The sequence below is a fragment of the Prenolepis imparis genome, unplaced genomic scaffold (genome assembly GCF_030444845.1).
Source record: "Prenolepis imparis isolate NDT839.2.m4 unplaced genomic scaffold, iyPreImpa1.0 SCAF_7, whole genome shotgun sequence".
Lineage (NCBI taxonomy): Eukaryota > Metazoa > Arthropoda > Insecta > Hymenoptera > Formicidae > Prenolepis > Prenolepis imparis.
Window position 1 is genome coordinate 7,978,658 of NW_028141165.1, and position 22,036 is coordinate 8,000,693.

The window sequence follows — 22,036 nt, forward strand, 5'->3', positions numbered from 1 at the left end:
TTAATCACTAAATATTTAGTAAAATTACTTCTACTCGATGAGAGAAGTAATACAAGTTTAACGAGATATTATGTAGAATATAATTCAACTCACACAATCTGTTATAGATTTGATAAGTGTAATAAACGATTACTAAATTTTGTAAAATTACATCAATATCCCATTTTTGCAGTAACGGCCATTTAACATGAGGTTAATTTAAAATGACTGTATTATAATTTGAATTATTCTTCAAAAGTAATATATTAAACTTGTGTGCATTAAACAAATAAATCTCTATTATTTACATCGTTATAAATTCTTTTTAAATTGTTGAAATACAAAATAAATAAAATTTTATTTATATGAATTAGAAGATACGTTTTTACTTCTTGCATTTATAATAATTTTTTATCACAAACATTTATTTATGTTAGATTTATGATATTTTTTAGACATATAGCTTTCATGTACCTAGTATCTGTTTCTTCTTATTTATATCAAATAAATAATTTACATTCAATCAAAATAAAGAAATTATATTTTTTTGGAAACAAATTCTAATTTACAAAAAAATTAACGAAGCCTCTTACTCATACTTCGCTCACACAATTTTGTCATAATTTTCTTTTATATAATTTTATCGCCTTATTGTAAATTATAAACAATGTAATCCGACATAATGTCCTAGCCAATATTGCTATTTGTAAACATAAGAAATAAGAAAATACTGTTGTTAGTGAGACAATATATAACTAATTATGAGATAATGTTTTTGTTTGGGATTGTTCGAAAAGTTATTCTCAAGAGCAATTATAACCGCAACAGTTCGCTAACATTATTCTTATCGATTTGACAACTTCATATTGTGTGGCATAAATTTTTAAAGTCTTACTTTCTCTTTTTCTTTTTGAAGTAAAAGAAAATTTTGTGTGAATATAATTTTTAAATATAAATTATAACATTAGCTGAAAAAGTTCGCCAAATAGAAAGGAGTTACACTATGTTCTCGTGTAAGCAACAGAAAGGAGTCTTGCAAAAATTAAAGAACGATAATACAATAGATGAAATTACTACTGATCATAAAATTTCTCCAACAACTATTTCCAAAAAGACATATTCTGGTAAAAAAAGAGGAAGTAAATATGAAATCTTGCAGAAACAGTTATATATGTGGTTTCAAAATTGCAAAAAATTGGGACAAAATATTACCGTTTCGGAATTTAACAAAAAGGGACTGAAATTTATGGACAAGTGTGATGCTCCAAAAACAGATAAGGCAAGACTCAATTGGCTGTTGAGATGTTTCAAACGTTTCAATAATTCATTGAACGCGGAAAATCTCGTACAAGGAAGTGATTCGATTGAACCATCTGCTAAAAAATTTATTCAAGAATACACCCACCTATTGGAGAATCAAAATATTGAAAGAGATAATATTTATATTATATTCAAGGTAAAATTTACATGGCAAAGTCTTCTTGGGATTACGCAAAGATGCAAGAAAGAAGTTCACTTACTAAAATTAAAAGATGAAGGTTTAAGTATAATATTTTGTACAAATATTACAGGTAGCCATAAACTATTACCATTTTATTTTTATGATGGTAACATGCAAAATACTTCTAAGGATTTCAAAAATATGCCGAACTTATGTACATCAAAAGATGGAATGCAAAAAATTCTCACAAATTGGTACAATAATCACTTTGTGAAATTGAAGAAAACAAATGCAAGCTGCAAAGTGCTTTTAATCATTAAAAGTTGCGAGATGCTTCCTGAAGTTCTTTCAAAATATATCACGCAAAATGACAATTTTGAGATGTTGTTTTTTCCACCTAACACAGCTTTTTCAGTAGAGAAAAATATTATTCAAATGATGAGATACAAATTAAAAAATGTATTAAATGATTTTTGCAGATCTTATGATATGAACATTTATATCAACGTGATTGGCGATAAATGGACAAGTATTGAATCTACATACATAAAAAATTTATGGATAAAATTTTTATCAAAATTTGATACGGAAAACAATATAAACGCGGAAACGCTCGCGCAAGGAAATGATGAGATTGAACAATCTAATGAAAAATTTATTCAAGAACTCACCCATCGATTAAAGGAGAAAAACATTAAAGATAATATTTATATTATGTTCAAAACGAAATTCACATGGAAAAGTCTTCTTACACAAGAAGGCGAGAAGAAAATTGGCATACAAACTTCAATAAGTGACGGTTTAAGTGTAATATTTTGTACAAATATTACAGGTTGCCATAAATTATCACCATTTTATTTTTATAACTGTAAAACGCAAGAAACTTCAAAGGATTTCAAAAATATACCTAACTTATGTACATCAAAAGATGCGATGCAAAAAATTCTCACAGATTGGTACAATAATCACTTTGTGAAATTGAAGAAAACAAATGCAAGCTGCAAAGTGCTTTTACTCGTTGAAAATTGCGAGAAGCTTCTTGCAAAATGTGTCACGCAAAATGACGATTTCGAGATGCTGTTTTATCCACAAAACACAATTTTTCCACTAAAGAGGAATATTATTGAAATGCTAAGACGCAAATTTAAAAATATATCAAATGATTTTTGCTGTTCTTACGATATGGACATTTATATCAACGTGATTGGCGATACATGGACAAGTATTAAATCTGAATATATAAAAAATTTATGGAAAAACTTTTTATCAAAATTTTATACAGAAGAAAATATAAACGCGGAAACGCTCGCGCAACGAAATGATGAGATTGAACAATCTAATGAAAAATTTATTCAAGATCTCATTCAGCAATTGGAAGAGAAAAATAATCGACTAGAAGCGGAAAATCTAGCATCAGGAAGTAATCAGATTGAACAATCTACTGAAAAATTTATTCAAGAATTCACCCATCGATTAAAGGAGAAAAACATTAAAGATAATATATATATTATGTTCAAAACGAAATTCACATGGAAAAGTCTTCTTACACAAGAAGGCGAGAAAAAAATTGGCATACAAACCTCAATAAGTGACGGTTTAAGTGTAATATTTTGTACAAATATTACAGGTTTCCATAAATTATCACCATTTTATTTTTATAACTGTAAAACGCAAGAAACTTCAAAGGATTTCAAAAATATACCTAACTTATGTACATCAAAAGATGCGATGCAAAAAATTCTCGCAGATTGGTACAATAATCACTTTGTGAAATTGAAGAAAACAAATGCAAGCTGCAAAGTGCTTTTACTCGTTGAAAATTGCGAGAAGCTTCTTGCAAAATGTGTCACGCAAAATGACGATTTCGAGACGCTGTTTTATCCACAAAACACAATTTTTCCACTAAAGAGGAATATTATTGAAATGCTAAGACGCAGATTTAAAAATGTATCAAATGATTTTTGCTGTTCTTACGATATGGACATTTATATCAAAGTGATTAACATTGCATGGGCAAACATTCCATCTGAATGTATCAAAAAAATATGCAAAACATTTTTATTCGACTTTTGTAGAGATGAAAATAAAACACCAGCATCTTTAGTTAAACAGGCATCAAAGTTAATTAAAAATGTAACAGAGGAAGATACCGCTGTCAAGGAAATATCAGCAGAAATAGAAGAACAAAGAAAAAACAGTAGAAGTGTTGGAGAATATAGAGAAAAAGATGTCTCTCCAAATGATGTAACAGAATATCTCAATAATCTTGAAGAAGGTAAAGGAAAAGAATATCAAGAACAGTAGGAAAATGATAGTAATAAAGAAATTACAGATAGAGAAAATGCACCGCCAATTTTTATAAAATTAATGTCTCATGTAATTAACAATTGTATTTCAGATAATTGCACAGAATATTTCAATTCTTCCCAACAAATCGATGGAAGTGAATGTCAACAACTAGAAAGCACTGGTTCCGCTGATAACGATAAAAACATTGAAGAAAATATAGAATCAAGCCCACTAAATTTCGATAACGAAGAATATAATAATATGATATATTCATGTTTAGAAGATGACACGGCACTCGAGGAGGAACTCGACAAGGGGAATTTAGTAAATAATTTTGATTTAGATTTAGATTAATGATAGCTTTTGATGAGTATTTTTAACACAATATGCAAGATCAAATATTGAAATTTTATATATAGACATGAAACTTAATGTTTTCTTTTTTTTCTTTTTATTACTTAGCTGCAACTGTCAAATAAACAATCAATGTCGTGTTTTTTTTTTATTTTTTTTTTATTTTTTGACGAAACAATTTTAATTAGAAATTTAATTTAATATAAATGATAATGTATTTTAATGCTGTAAATAATTGAAGAGTTGAACTATTCATAAGGATCTTTATATGTGGGAAATCACTATCTAGAAAATTATGAAAAACTTTTAGAGTATATTAAATTTACATATTTTTTCGATCCCTTTTTTTATATGTATGAGGAAATAGATATGTTATTATCGGTAAAGTTATTTCTTTGAATATAATTTTAATATTAATATTTTAAACATTGTCTAAAAATGAGAATGTGTGCAGATAGTTTTTAGTTTTCTTTATATATTTTAGCAAAATGTCTTTAAGTTTATTTCGAAGATTGGTAAATAAAATACATCAAATTGATTAATTAATCAAACGATGTACTAATTTTGAACAGAAGAACATAGTTTGTACCTAATAAAAACAGAATGTTAGTAAAATTTTAATGCATATTTAGAAGATCGTTATGAGCTAAAAGATATCTGAAAGAGTTTTATTAAACAATTTATGTGTCAGAAATTAAAATGTTATAATATATTTTACTGTATTGTAATCTCCCAAAGTTTAGACGTAGTATTTAATTTATAAATATTTAGATTGTTGCATCTTCCTGAACATTTAACAATGCAGTTTGTTAGATTTGTTAATATTGTTTTTCTGTTTTTGCTACATACATCTGTTCAAATATTTTTTGCTAGAATTATTGGGCACACTTTTCATAAATTAAAATTAAAAAACTGAATTATGGCTTATAATTTTTATGGATTTTTACTCTTAAAATGTGGACATGTATATATATTTAAATTTAATAGATAGCTAATAAGAGATTTTGATTGACAAACATTATTCATATCTGCTTAATGTATTACGTAATATAGGTATTATGTATGGGTGTGTGTATTATTTTTAAACGACGCACAGATAGAAAGCTAACGCGATTATAATGTGATCATTTTGATTAAGGTAACTTGAATACATTTTTTTTTTACAAATTTTTATAAAACTCATGCTGTATGAAATAGAACCAATTGTTTATAAATAATTGTTTTTTGTCCATTAAGAGAAAAATAAAATCATAAAAGAAAATTGGACAAACGTTCATAAACATTCCGAAATACAAGTTTTTAAAAATATATATGCAAGGTTCTCTTTTGATTATGCACAATTTGATCATAAATATGTTATATAATATTACATTATTTATATGTATATATATATGTATGTATAAATTTTATAATATAACATATGTAATATATTATAGTTATTAATACAGACAAATTATGCACAATTTACATTGATATAGATTTACGCGTATTATATATATATATATATCATATATGTATGGATGTATGTGTGTTATACATAAATGTATATTATTATTAAATTGTAGTAATATTGTATTAATATATATTTAAAAATATTACAGGTATTATATATATTTTTATTTATTTCTTTATGTATTAGTATATACTATTATTACATAGTTAGATCATTAATATAAACTCTGTTGAAAGAGACAAATAGAAATAATTATATTTTAGAATAATGTTTTGCAATTAAGTGATATGTTATACTCATATTTAATAAGTAAAAATTATAAAAACCATTATAAAAACAATGTATATTTATTTAGAGAAGATCTCAAGGAAAGCTGCTAAATCTATCTTGTTGTCATTTTTAAATGTACGCAAAGGAAGCAGAAAAATATAATAAGTAATGTATATATTTCAGTAACGGGACGTTCAGAAAATCCCTAATTTTTTATTCTCATGTAAATTTTGGTTATGGCTATTAATCCGACGATTGACAATTTATTTATTTACATTTTTTTAGCTACATTTTTATCGAGCTTTTCTATTTTTTTCTTTTCCATTTTACAAACATTATTTAAATTTCACTAATCACACGCACGTCGTTTAAATTCCCTTTTTATGTGGTGTATATATTATTTCATAAATCAAAATTTCATTTAAAAAGTCATGTCTCTGTGAAATATGTGTCAAAAGCGTAACTATACGTCAGTGCATATAATCATTGAATTTAATCAACAGAATTATATAATTGAGGGATACTATTCAAAATGAGCATGTTACTTATCTCTGTTATAGGTCTAAGATATAAATAATATATATATGTATATTATATAAATTATACATATATAATTTGTACCCTAAATCTAAATGAATGAAATCATACAGAATGATAATCTTGACTTTACTTTTCCTTGTTTGCGCAATTAATTTAGAAAACATTTTAATATTCGAGGTAATAGTTATGTAGAAAACTGTAAGTGTAAAGTAACACAAGCGAAAAACGCGTATGAACACATGAGCGCCGGTGACGTTTTTTTTTCTTGCATGGCTATCTCTCTCCTTCACTGCGACTGCGCGCTGCAGCCGCTGACTGGCCAAGGTCGTTGCTCGTCTCGAGTCTGAAGTCAGTTGTTGTTCGGCTCGTCTAAGGTTCGTGTTACGGATGTGACTGTACGCAGATACGATCACGGAAGTGTCGAAAATGTGAAATTGAGTGATCATCTCAATATTTAAATAAACTAGAGTACAATGTGTAAAAATAATCGCGTCTCGCTATCTTCGTAAAGTGCGGCATCAAGCTGCATCATGGACTTACGTATGTATCGTTTCGCGATGGATTAAACACAAGCATAATAAATGCGATATAACACCGCGTTACTTGTAGCATTTACGGGTTAAAATCTCACTATCGGGAGTGCCGAATAAAGTTTCGAGCGATCGTTATTAATTAATGAGTTCGTGGTATCCGCGTGTGTATTCTTTAGTAAAAGTTGAATCGGAAGCAGAATTTCAAACGGAAGGCGCAGCTCTTGATTGAATAACTCGGTTAGTTCATCAGTCTACTATATGAATTATTAATGAATTATGTATTTATTTGCTCTCGTGTTTGGCATCATTGCGTCCTTAAACATGCTTAAAACTATGAGCACATCTTTTTCTACTAGAATTTGTTCCGCATATTTTTCCGCGCGATTTAGATGTAATGAAAGAAAGTAATATGTCCACATGTACACGTGAAACAAACAACAAACACTGGTAAACTCTACGTTCGATATTTGCTTCGTAATCAACCGAAGCGCGGATTCGGTTACTTCTCGGAACTGTCCATAAATATTGCCAGCGAGTCGTCCGAGTGAAAGTGAGAGTGAGAACGAGCAACATTTTTCGAAGTCGCTTATTCTGATTTTCGACATTAGATAAAGTTTGAGAGATTTGCTTGCGCACGAAAAGTGAATTATTCTTATTTGTATATAAGCAACATAAAAATTGATCTTATATTCCCGAGAACATTTTAATATCTATTTGATAACATTTCTAAAATGCAGTTATTAATATTGATAAAAAATATTTTATGTGATTAAATATAAATAAGATATAAAGTACACCATATAAATATTTTATATGATAATTAAAATATAAATAACATATAAAATACTAAAGATATAAAATATTTTGAACTATAAATAAGATATAATATGTAACACATTCTGATGTTTAAAATTTCTTTAAATATTTTTTGTTTTTCTGCTATTTTAATTGTTCTTTTGAATATGCATATTATATATAAGTAAAAGAAAAATTAGAATAAAATTAATTGGCAGAGTAAAACTACTTCATGAATCTTCTATATTAGTAAATGAAAATGATAAAACAATAATGAAAATAATTTGTTATTTATTATTTTTTTTAGAATCAGCTGGTGTCAGCGCAGCAGTAGAATAGATCCAGTACTGCAGCATCCGGTGAGTGAAGAAATGATACAATTTTTATGATTAATTATCTATCTGATATAATGGCATCGTTGCATCATGTTTGTCAAATTAATATAAATCTAAAAATAATCTGGGCTCTTTCTTTTTTTCAATAATATACTTCATTTTTATGATTATAGAAAATATACATATATGTATGTGCATGTGTGTATATAGTGAATTAAATTTAATATATTTTAATAATGGTCATATTTAAATAAAAAAATGTATAATATGACGTGTAAAATTAATATATTTAAATAATAAAATATGATGCAATTTGCCATTTTTTATTATACATACTCACACTTTTATTATACATACACATGATACGAGAAAGGAATAAGGAACATTAAAAGAGGAAAATCACAAATATACGAGATTAAATTTTTTGAATTTTTTCTTATTAAAAAATTTTGGTAACCAATACATGCGGACAAATCAGAACTAAATCCATACAATATTAGATATTCTCTATTTCTTTTGCGTCTTTTTGTTCTTAAACGTTTACAATGCTTTGGTTATCTTTTTTTTTATATACAGGATATTTTTACGAAGATATAATTAATGTTCCTATAATTAATATTTTTTCCTTTCGGCCTGTTATGCGCTAAATTATTTTATATCAAGCGGAAAGTACATATTAATGTGCTTACTGGAATGTCAATGTTTTATACGTTTTTTATGTAATAGCAATCTTTAAAAAAGCTTCACTGAACTGCAAAGCTTAAATCTGTTTCCCAATTACTTTACTACGAATTTTTTCATACAAGATCCTTTCATGTTTTTGTATAATAGAATACTTGCATAATTTAAATATGAATTGAATTTAAGTTTTGAATGAACGATACGTATATACATATGTGTCGTCGAGAACATATTGAAACTTACTTTGTGCATTAAATTTCCAACATTAAAACATAAAAAATTTTATATGTAGTTTCAAATTTTAAAAGAAAAATGTCACATATATATCTATTTATATTATAATGTTTGTATTATTTTATGAGATTGTAGGTTTATCAAACGATAAAGAAAAAAAAATTTTTATTGTGTAACATAAAATGTTTATTTTTTTGTACTTAAAAATATATTCTGTGCTATATAACATATATATTCTATTTATATTATGGAAGAAGATCCGAATTTTCAATTAAATAAAATAATTCTGCTTCTTTTTTGATCTTTATGACATTATTTCTCGTTTTGTAAAGATAATAACGATAGTGTCAGATAAATTTAAACAATAGGTAAATTAATTTTAAAATATAGTCAAGTATAAATAGTAAATGAAATATTCAGATATTTGAGGTTTACTAGCGTGAAGGAAGAAAAGTGGAAAGTCGAATAAGCATTCGAATATTCTGACGAAATCATTTGAAAATCAATTGGTAATTTCGACCTTTCTAACAATAAGTAAGGGACGGAGAGTCGAATGCATGAAGAATATTAATCGTTTGTTTGCGAACGACGCACGATTGCAAAATCGATCCGTAATAATATCGCGGACATTGAAAACCGTATGAAAGTAATGTACACGATGTGTGTGTGAATTTTGTGACATTTATAGTCATAAAATTTCACACTGATTTCAACTCTTTGGCAATACGCTATATGTTCCTTTTTCTGATTTCTTGTCACACATGATATGCGCTATCAGGTATCGATACAGCGAATAAATAAGTCAACTCTTCGCGCTTTTGTCTTCTGGCACTTTTCACAGGTCTCTTTTCCTCGTTCAATTAATGGCAATCTATGTAAGAGCGCTTGTACGTTATGTAATATCACTCCGTGCAATGTCAATTGAAGATTCGTTAGACAGTCTTTACAATAACGTTTAATAAAATCTTTGATATCTTGCGTTTGCTACGATTCTCTGCACACCGCGCTGCAATATAAGCTTTCGTGAATTTAATGTCACACAGATAGATTAAAATGAATGCGTGAATGTGTATTATGGTTTTTTTGAGAAGAGATAATTTATTAATAAATAAAATAAAAAAATTATCATCATAAAATATAAATTCATTGAACTTTTCGATTGCTTAAAATTCTTCTATTGTTTTTGGTACACAAATAATAAAAGATTTATTCATTTTAAAGGATGATAAAATAAAATTATAATAAATTAGTCTGTTTCTAATCTGAATTCGATTAAAACGAAAATTCGTTATTTGTAATTTCATGCTGTATACATGTAAGTGTTTGGAACACGTGCTGTAATCGCAGAAAGCGCGATTATTCATTTTCTTTAATACGCTCCTTTCGTTCAAAAATGTCGAAATCTCTAGCTTGCGAAACTGTTTACACCGAAAGCATATTAATATAGAGTGGCGAACTTTACCGAAGAACGCGATATTTTTTTTGTTCACATCTGCAGTTCGGGATCTCGTGAGACTCTTGTAAAATCTTCGCGAAGCTTATTGCCGTTCCTTCATATAGTATTGGGAATATTTGGAAAATAATATTTCTCTTTCTTGTATTACTTGCCGATTGCGAATGTTGGGATAAACACACAAGTGAATTATCGTTCTCTCTTTTTGTCCCTTTCTCTCTCTCGTTCTTTCACTCTTTTGAATTGCATACATAAATGCACACATATGTAACGCGCTGCAGCACGTGAGCTTATTTATTTCGTACCAATATCATAATCGAGTCGCGAATCCTCGGCAACTGCTATAGAGATATAAACTAAGATCATAATTGTATAAGGTCGGTATGCGTATATATAGTACAGATTGGATCGCAAAAATTGAATTCTACAGGTTCACACTGAATAATTAGTAACTTTATTTTCTTAAAAATGTTTAATATTGAATACATAAGTCGTATCTTCTATAATTCTATATCGATATCGCTGAAAATTTTCAAACAGATGAAAATTGACAGATTGATATGAAAATTCTGTCGGTTCTTTGATCCTTGAATATATTTATAAATCCTTTTAGATTTTTCTTGAATTATATAATATAAGATTAGGAATCTCTTTTTACATTGAATTCTCGGATTCTGCATATCTTTGAATATGCGTTTTTACATTCTAATTTGCACGATTTATTTTACGATCCGTAATTGCGCGACCCGACATCATCAAATTTTTCGAAATTTTACATTTATATTGTAGAATAAATTTCGTTATTGAAGTAGAATTTGATATGAATCCTATAAAGGTAGATTTTTGCAACATTGCTAATATGTGTCGGAAAATGTATCGTTTGATTAATGCGCCGCGGTTAAATATATAGTATAAAGTAAGAATAATATTGTACAGATACGGGGTAATCAATAGTAGTAAAAAGTAACAATAGTGTGAAAAATTATTGTATTGTTTCCTGCTATTACATTACGTGGTGCTCAATACTTTCGTTTCGTGGGTGCAAGTCTTGATCCCATCTATTTTCTCTTTTCTTTCTTGCATTTCTAATAAAATAAATACATTGCAAAAATTCTTTTCTTATATTAAAAATTTTTTTACGAAAATAAAATATTACAAAATGAGAAAATTTAACTAACAACGTATAACATGTAACTATTGCTCTCACAACTATAAATGTAAAATATCATAAATTTTCTAAAATTGATATTAAATATTCAGTATTTATATATGCACTTTTATTATTTTTTATTCGAATACAAATTACACGCTATTAAGAGTTATTCCAATAATCATTTAACGGTAAGAGCTTTTATTAATAAAGTAATATTATTTTTTGATTCCCGATCAATCTCACGATCAATCAACTTCGAAAGTGAAGCATCCAGTTATAAATACGAACACAATATGATCGATACGTATTACATGTACGATGATCTTTATGATGGCCAATATTTTTGGAAATGATGATGCGATGACGTGTAGAACGTGTAAACCTATAAAATGAACAACAAACGATATGTTATGTCCAAAGATAGCCCCTCAAACGGGGCTGAGATTTTTTTATTTCATTTGTATTTGTTTTGTTTATATTATTGTTTAAATTTAATTTACATCAATATACTAGCGAATAAAATGTTCAATAATAACGTGCATTAAAATTACCTTTAGCCAGATTCATTTTTATCAAGTCTTCGAAGGATTTCTTTATACCATTCAATTTCGCGCATTTAAGAAATATTTGTAACAGTACATTTTTAGATTTCCGTCACGCTTTTCTTCTTTCTCGACGGAATTTGCAGTCAATTATTTAATATAATGAAATAAAAAGTCAATCTACGGAGCTTGTTAGGCTTGATATAAGATCTGTGATCGAACATTTAAACAAGAAAGTGAATTAAAAGTTCATGTAATATTGACAAGCTCTTAACACTCGCGGCAAAATATATGAGAGTGCTATGCAAGAAGACTCTTTTGATGGAAGTATTTCCATGTTTTCAATGGTGATAATGATTTTAATGATGCTCAGTGAATTCTGTTTGTTACAATATGGCTCGATTCTCTTGCAAGCGTCCGCCACTGCGATAAATCGTGTCTAAAGTGGTTTATTATTGTCGGCATTACATTGTTCTTGTCTTAAAACATAAACATTTTACCGCTCCCGTAAAATACTCTCTTTGTACTAATTATTTATTAATTTTAATTTTAGTTCATATAGGTTTTATCTCGCATGATTTTATCGCGTCAGCTTGATTGTTTCGATCATTTCGTTGAAAAATATCGCGTAATATCCAACATTTGAACAATTTTATTGATGAGTGAAATTGAATTATTTGCTTCTTTATCAGATAATAATTGACAGAAACCGTTTTTATCGTCATCTCACACGCGTGTGTTACACATCACTAAACATTTAGTAAATTTACTGCGACTTTGATAACAGAATATTATATAGAATTTACAAACGAACTCTCATTATTTATTATAGATTTGATAGATGTAAAACTCGATTATCAATTTTTTAAAATTATATTAATATTCAATTTTTGCAATGACGGCATTTAACACGATGTAAATTTAAAAAGAGTGTATTGTAATTTATGCATTATTCTTCAAAAGTAATATATTAAACCGGTGTGATTTGAACGAATAAAATTAGTTTCATTGTTACAAATTCTCTTCAAATCGAAATACGTATATAAATATAATTTTGTTTATTTGATTTAGAATTTAGAATATATGTTTTTACTTGTTGTTTTTGCAATTATTTTTCATCATAAATATTTGTTTATGATATTTTTATATTAGTTTTATATTTTTTAGACATATAAAAATTTCATGATAATATGTATTTCTTTTCATTTTTATCAAATAAACGTTTATATTCAATCTATCAAATAAACAATTTATATATTTTTTTTAAACAAATTTTAATTAACAAAAAATTAACCTTCTTACGCAAGATAATGCATAGATGGCTCACATAAATTTTTCATAATTTTCTTTTAACCTCTCGCTTTATTATAAACAGTGTAATCAATATAATGTCCTAGTCGATATTGCTATTCTTAACATAAGGAATAAAAAAATACTTCTGTTAGTGAGTTGGTATATGAGTGTTCGATAATGTTTTTATTTGTGATTATTTGAAAAGTTTTTCTCAAGAGCAACTGTTACAAGAACATACAGCAACAACTTTTTAAACATTATTCTCATCGCTTCGATCACTTCGTATTGTGTGGCACAAATTTTCAAAGTCTCTTTTTCTTTCTCTGAAGTCAGTAAAGCAAAATTTTGTGAAAAAATAATTATTAAATATAAATTATAATGTCAGCTGTAAAAGTACGCGTAAGTACAAAGATACGAACTGTGGTTTCGAAGAAAAAACGCATGGAAATTTTGCAAAAAGTTTATAAGGAAGGTATTACAAGAGATCAAATTATTTCTAGTTATAAAATTTCTAAAACAACTTATTATAGCATTATATCTTCCGCTAAAATAAAACCACAAGGAAGTGATCCATCTGCTAAAAAATTTATTCAAGCACTCACCGAACGATTGGAGGAGAAGAATATAAAAAATGATAATATTTATATTATGATCAAAACGAAATTCACATGGAAAAGTCTTCTTACACAAGAAGGCGAGAAGAAAATTGGCATACAGACATCAAAGAGTGACGGTTTATGTGTAATATTTTGTACAAATATTACAGGTTGCCATAAATTATCACCATTTTATTTTTATAACTGTAAAACGCCAGAAACTTCAAAGGATTTCAAAAATGTGCCTAACTTATGTACATCAAAAGATGAAATGCAAAAAATTCTCACAGATTGGTACAATAATCATTTTGTGAAATTGAAGAAAACAAATGCAAGCGGCAAAGTGCTTTTACTCGTTAAAAGTTGCGAAATGCATCTTGAAGTTCTTTCAAAATGTATCACGCAAAATGATGATTTTGAGATGCTGTTTTATCCACGAAACACAATTTATATTTTAGTAGAGAGTATTAATAATTTGATAAGAAGGAAATTAAAAAATGTAGCAAAAGATTTTTGCAGATCTTATGATATGAACATTTATATCAACTTAATTAACGATAAATGGACAAGTATTGAATCTTCATATATAGAAAATTTATGGGAAAAATTTTTCAAAACTTTCAAGAATCTGGAAAATCTCGCCCAAGGAAGTGATCCATCTGCTAAAAAAGTTATTCAAGAACTCACCCAATTAGAGGAAAAGAACATTAGAAGAGATAATATTTATATTATCATCAACACGAAATTCACATGGAGAAGTCTTCTTACACAAGAAGGCAAGAAGAAAATTGACATACAAAAATTAAAAAGTGACTGTTTAAATGTAATATTTTGTACAAATATTACAGGTTGCCATAAACTATCATATTATTTTTATAACTGTAAAACGCCAGAAACTTTGAAGAATTTCAAAAATATGCCTAACTTATGTATGTCAGAAGATGAAATGCAAAAAATTCTCACAGATTGGTACAATAATTGTTTTGTGAAACTTGTGAAAGAACATCAACAGAAAATAAATGTAAGCGGCAAAGTGCTTTTAATCGTTAAAAATTGCGAGATACTTGAAGCATCCAAAGATATCACGCAAAATGACAATTTTGAGATGTTGTTTTTTCCACGAAATACAATTTTTTCAGTAGAGAGGAATATTATTAATATATTTATAAGAGATAAATTAAAAAATGTATCAGAAGATTTTTGCAGATCTTATGATATGAACATTTATATATCGACGATTCGCGAAGCATGGGCAAACATTCCGTCTGAATATATCGAAACGACATGGGAAACATTTTTATCAGATTTTTGTAGAGAAGAAAATAAAACGCCAACATCTTTAATTAAACAGTCATCAAAGTTAATTAAACATGTAACAGAGGAAGATACCGCTATCAAGGAAATATCACCAGAAATAGAGGAACAACGGAAAAACAGTAGAAGTGTTGGAGAATATAGAGAAAAAGATATCCCTCCAGATGATACAACAGAATATGTCAATTCTCATGAAGAAGATAAAGGAAAAGAACATCAAGAAGAGCAGGAAAATGATAGAACTGAAGAAATTACAGATAGAGAAAATACATCGCCAATTTTTATAAAATTAATAAATGGTGAAATTAAAAATCGTATTCTTTTAGATAATTACACAAAAGATTTCAACTCTCCCCAACAAATCGATGGAAGAGAATGTCAACAACTGGAAAGCACTGGATCCGCTGATAATGATGAAAGCATTAAAGAAAATATAGAATCAACCTCACTAGATTTTGATAAAGAGATGAATGATATAGTGGAATATTGTTTACGAGATAGGACGAGATTCGACGAGAAGAGTTTGTATAAAATAGGAAAAAAATGATAGCTTTTGATGAGTATTTTTAACACAATATGCAAGATCAAATATTGAAATTTTATATATAGACATGAAACTTAATGTTTTCTTTTTTTTCTTTTTATTACTTAGCTGCAACTGTCAAATAAACAATCAATGTCGTGTTTTTTTTTATTTTTTTTTTATTTTTTGACGAAACAATTTTAATTAGAAATTTAATTTAATATAAATGATAATGTATTTTAATGCTAAATAATTAATTGAAGAGTTGAACTATTCATAAGGATCTTTATATGCCGGAAATCACTATCTAGAAAATTATGAAAAACTTTTAGAGTATATTAAATTTACATATTTTTTCGACCCCTTTTTTTATATGTATGAGGAAATAGATATGTTATTATCGGTAAAGTTATTTCTTTTAATGTGTGCAGATAGTTTTTAGTTTTCTTTATATATTTTAGCAAAATGTCTTTAAGTTTATTTCGAAGATTGGTAAATAAAATACATCAAATTGATTAATTAATCAAACGATGTACTAATTTTGAACAGAAGAACATAGTTTGTACCTAATAAAAACAGAATGTTAGTAAAATTTTAATGCATATTTAGAAGATCGTTATGAGCTCAAAGATATCTGAAAGAGTTTTATTAAACAATTTATGTGTCAGAAATTAAAATGTTATAATATATTTTACTGTATTGTAATCTCCCAAAGTTTAGACGTAGTATTTAATTTATAAATATTTAGATTTTCGCATCTTCCTGAACGTCCAACATTGCAGTTTGTTAGATTTGTTAATATTGTTTTTCTGTTTTTGCTACATATATCCGTTCAAATATTTTTTGCTAGAATTATGGCACACATTTTATAAATTAAAATTAAAAAACTGTATTTTTGGCATATAAATTTTTATGGATTTTGACTCTTAAAATGTGGACATGTATGTATATTTAAATTTAATAGATAGCTAATAAGAGATTTCGATTGACAAACATTATTCATATATGCTTAATGTATTGCGTAATATATTATGTATGGATGTGTATGTATTATTTTTAAATGACGAACAGATTTGAAGCTGACGTAATATATTATGTATGGGTGTGTATGTATTATTTTTAGACGACGCACAGATAGAAAGCTAACGTTATAATGTGATCATTTTGATTAAGGTAACTTGAATACATTTTTTTTTTCCAAATTTTTATAAAACTCATGCTGTATGAAATAGAACCAATTGTTTATAAATAATTGTTTTTTGTCCATTAAGAGAAAAACAAAATCATAAAAGAAAATTGGACAAACGTTCATAAACATTCCGAAATACAAGTTTTTAAAAATATATATGCAAGGTTCTCTTTGGATTGTGCACAATTTGATCATAAATATATGTTATATAATATTACATTATTTATATGTATATATATATATATATATGTATAAATTTTATAATATAACATATGTAATATATTATACATATTAACACAGACAAATTATGCACAATTGACATTGATATAGATTTACACGTATTATATATAATATATGTATGTATGTATGTATGTGTTATACATAAATGTATATTATTATAAAATTGTAGTAATATTGTATTAATATATATTTAAAAATATTACAGGTATTATATATTTTTTTATTTACTTCTTTATGTATTAGTATATACTATTTATTACATAGTTAGATCATTAATATAAATTCTGTTGAAAGAGACAAATAAAAATAATTATATTTTAGAGTAATGTTTTGCAATTAAGTGATATGTTATGCTTTCTCTCACTCTCATATTTAATAAGTAAAAATTATAAAAAGCATTATAAAAGCAATGCTTATTTATTTAAAGGGATCCCACGAAAAGTTGCTAAATCTATCCTGTTGTCATTTCTAAATGTATGCATAAGAAGCAGAGAAATAAATAATTTATATATCTCAATAACATGATGTTTAGAAAGCTCCTAAGTTTTTATTCGCATGTTTTGATTATGACTATTAATCTGACGAATCACAATTTATTTATTTTGCATTTTTTATATTGCATTTTTATAGCTACATTCTTATAGAGCTTTTTTATTTTTTTTATTTATTTTACAAACATTATTTAAATTTTACTAATCACATGCACGTCGTTCATATTCCTCATTTTTATGTGGTATATATTATTTCATACACGAAAATTTTATTTAAAAAGCGAAATATGTGTCAAATGCGTAACAATATATCAATGCACATGATCATTGAATTTAATCAGCAGAATTATTTAATTGAAGGATACCATTCAAAATAAGCATGTTACTTAACTCTTTTATAGCTCTAAGATATAAATTATATGTATATTAAATTTATACCCTAAACCCTAAACGAAATCATACTGAATGATAATAAGGTCGACTTTACTTTTACATATACTTAGCGCAATTAATTTAGAAATATTTCAATATTCGAGGTAATATATAATTATAAATAATTTTAGAGTAACACAAGCGAAAAACGCGTACACGTGAGCGTCGATTTTTTTTTGTTTGCATGCTAACCGCACTATAGCCGTTGCTCGTCTCGAATCTGGAATCAGTTGTTCGGCTTGTTGCGGTTTACGTCGTGACGCTGTTTCTATTTATTTTCGCGCCGAGTGTTTCTGTTTATATTCCCTTTGTCGATGTTATTTTTTCGTTTTTCAAGAGAGATCGAATCGTACGATCACGAGAATGTCGAAAATGTGAAATCGAGCAATCGTCTTAATCTTTAAGAAACTGCAGTACAATGCGTAAATATAATCGCGTTTTTGCATTCATAAAGTCGACATCATGCGGTATCATGCACTTATATATGTCGTATCGCGATGGATTAAACACACGCGTGTGCGGAATATGAATATTAATCGTGCGAGATAAAATATCGGGAATGAAGTATCTGGTAAAATTATTATACGAATGTCGATCGATTCTAAATGACAGTACAAAGTTTCAACGTGAGCTGTTGATTTCCATTATTTTGCAGAAGATTTCTATTTTTTCATTTCTCGTATCTGCGAAATGATATTTCAAGCGTTCTTTGTCGCGTTTTTGGCTAAACTTCGCTCGTGCAACGGGTTTTTTTTGGAATCCTTCGGCCCTCCAATATAATATTAATTAATTCATATATGTATAATAGACTGACGAACTTGAATTCGAGTAATCGTCTCGTATATGTGTTGATTGCGTGTGTGATGAACGATGACGATCGTGTTTGTTCGTAATGTGCGATGTTAATACGACAACCTGTTGCAGTACAGCAATCTTGTGGAGTTGAATCCTTTTATGCGCATATATATATTATTTTATTCGTGTTGGTATTATATTAGTCGCGCACGATAAAGTATCAGACAATTATTTTACGATATAATTAATTCTTCGCGATGAGATGAGATTAAATTCCAAGATGAGTGACCGATTTCTATTCCTTGCGTTCGCGCGATATATCATGTAATTCAAACGTCAATTGAAGATATTCGCGTTTTTCAAAATCGAGACAGCTCAACTTCAAGAGCGCCGAATAACTTCAGGTGATATGGTTTTACAGTGTGATGTGTAAAAATAATCGCGTTTTTGTTGCTAAATTCGCGCAACATCGGGAATGCCCAATAAAGTTTCGAGCGATCGTTATTAATTAAGGTATACGTGATATTCTCGTGTGTCTTCTTTAGTAGAAGTTGAACTGGAAACAGAATTTCATTCGGAAGGTGTGGCTTCCACGGAATAGTTCGATTAGTTCTAAACAGTCTTTCTATTATATGAATTAATTTTTCATTTGGCATTATTACGTCGTTAAACATACTTAAACGTGTATAAGTCTTTTTCTACTAGAATTTATTTTGTGTATTTTTCTGCACGATTTAGATGTAAAGAAATTATTATTATGTCCACATACACGCACGCGCAACAAGCACTGGTAAACTTTACTTTGCGCCGTTATCTTAACCGAATTCGGTTGCTTTTCGGATCCTATAAATCTTGTCAGCGAGTTGCCTGAGCGAAAATGAGAGTAAGAGTGAGAGTAAGCAAGATAGAGCGATATTCTACGAAGTCACTTGTTCTGATTTTCGACATTTAGATATAAAGTTTGAGAAATTTGCTCGCTCGAAAAATGAATCATAAGCAAAATAAAAATTAATTTTATAATCCCGAAAATCTTTTCATATTTATTTGACAAAATTTGTAAAAACTGTCTGCACACAATTACTAATATTGATAGAAAATATTTTATATGATAAATTAAAATATAAATAAGATATAAAATAATAAGATAGAAAATATTTTATATATGATAAATAAGGGACAATTATTATTATATATATATATATATATATATATATATATATATATATATATAAGTATTGTATATTCTGATTCTTAAAATTCCATATTAAATATTTTTATTGTTTATTTCAATTGTTTCTTAAATATATTTAAATGTTTTATATATATGGTATACATAAGTGAACGAAAAATTAGAATAAAATTAACTTGGAGAATAAAATGACGTCATTAATTTTATATAATAGTAAATAATAATGTTTAATAAAATTATGAAAATAATTGTTATTTATTATCTTTTTTAGAATCAGCTGGTGTCAGCGCAACAGTAGAATAGATCCAGTATTGCAGCATCCGGTGAGTGAAGAAATGATACAATTTTTATGATTAATTATTATTATCTGAATAATGTCGTTGCATCATGTTTGTCAAATTAATATAAATCCGAAAAATAATCTATCTATAAATGATCTTTTTTTTTTTCAATAATATACTTTATTTTTATGGTTATAAATAATATATGTACACATATAATAAATTAAATTTAATATATCTTAAATAATTAACATATTTAAATAAAAGAAAAATAAATATGTTGTAAAATTATTATATTTAAATAATAAAATGTGACGCAACACGCTATTAATTTTATAAAAATTTATATGTTGAGAGAAAGGAATAAGGATTATTGAGAATAGAGGAAAATCACCAATATACACGAGGGCGTAAATTTTTCGAATTTTTTTTTACTAAAGAAACATATTTCAGTAACGAACACACACGGACAAATCAGTAGTCGAACTAAATCATACAAGATTAGGTACTTCTCTATTTCTTCCTTGCCTCTAGAAGGTTACAATGTTTTGGTTATCTTTTTTTTTGTTTTGGATATATTATAAGATATTTTTACGGAGATATAATTACTGTTCCTCTTTCTTTCGGCTTGTTAAGCGCTGAATTATTATTTTATAACCAAGCGACTCTAAGGTCGCTCATTGTCATTCTCCTTTTCAACCGCTCGATCGCGCGATCAAAGGCGCATGTCGGCGCTCACGCTATATCGCTAATCATTATACAATAATTCGCTATCGCTATCGAGTTCATCTGTCAGGATACGTCCAGACGCGCGATTCTCGAGCGGTCTACCTATTGCTTCGTCGCAGAAGTTATCGTATGTATATGTGTTCACGCGATGTCCACGTTCCACACATTCTCCCTGTAAGCAAGCTATAAGAAGGCTTCACCGAGCTACGAAGCTTGAAATTAAATTTGCCTCTTAATTACTTTGCTACAAATTTTTTAAACAAGATTTTCTTGTTTTTTTTCATAATAAAAATACTTACATAATTATGATTTAAATATGAATTGAAAATAAATTTTTACTGAGCGACACGCATGTATGTGTCGTAGTCGTGAGAGAATATATTGAAATTTATTTGTGCATTAAATTATTAACATTAAATCAAATTTAATGCAATTTTAATGTTTTAAAGAAAAATTTTACATATATATGTCTATTTATATTATAATGTTCGTATTTTTTAAATTGAATTTTTATTATATAAGACTGTAGGTTTACCGAACGATAAAAGAAAATTTTTATCATGTAACATAAAATGTTTACTCCTGTTGTACTTATTAAAAATATGCTCTGTACCATGTAACATATATATTCTATTTTTATTTTGGCAAGCGATCCGAATTTACAATTAAATTAATTAATCCTGCTTATATTTTGATCATTGACATGATTTCTCGATTTGTAAGGATAATAAGGATAGTGTTAGATAAATTTAAAAAATAGCTAAACAATTCTAAAATATAGTCAGATATAAATAGTAAATGAAATATTCAGAGACTTCAGGTCTAAGCGCGTGAAGGGAGAAGCAGAAAAGTGGAAAATCGCGATTAAGCATTCGAGTACTCGGACGAAATCGTTTGAAAAATCATTGACAA

At 27.4% G+C, this 22,036-nt stretch overlaps 1 long non-coding RNA gene across 1 annotated transcript in view; it reads left to right on the top strand.

The window, feature by feature from the left end:
* The first annotated feature begins 6,696 nt into the window (after positions 1-6,696).
* Positions 6,697-22,036, top strand: part of LOC145938791 (uncharacterized) — a 108,403-nt gene continuing 93,063 nt past the window's right edge. Inside the window, exons 1-3 of the long non-coding RNA XR_014425736.1 lie at positions 6,697-7,096; positions 7,962-8,013; positions 20,386-20,437. This is a non-coding gene — a long non-coding RNA (uncharacterized LOC145938791). The remainder of the gene's footprint in view (positions 7,097-7,961; positions 8,014-20,385; positions 20,438-22,036) is intronic.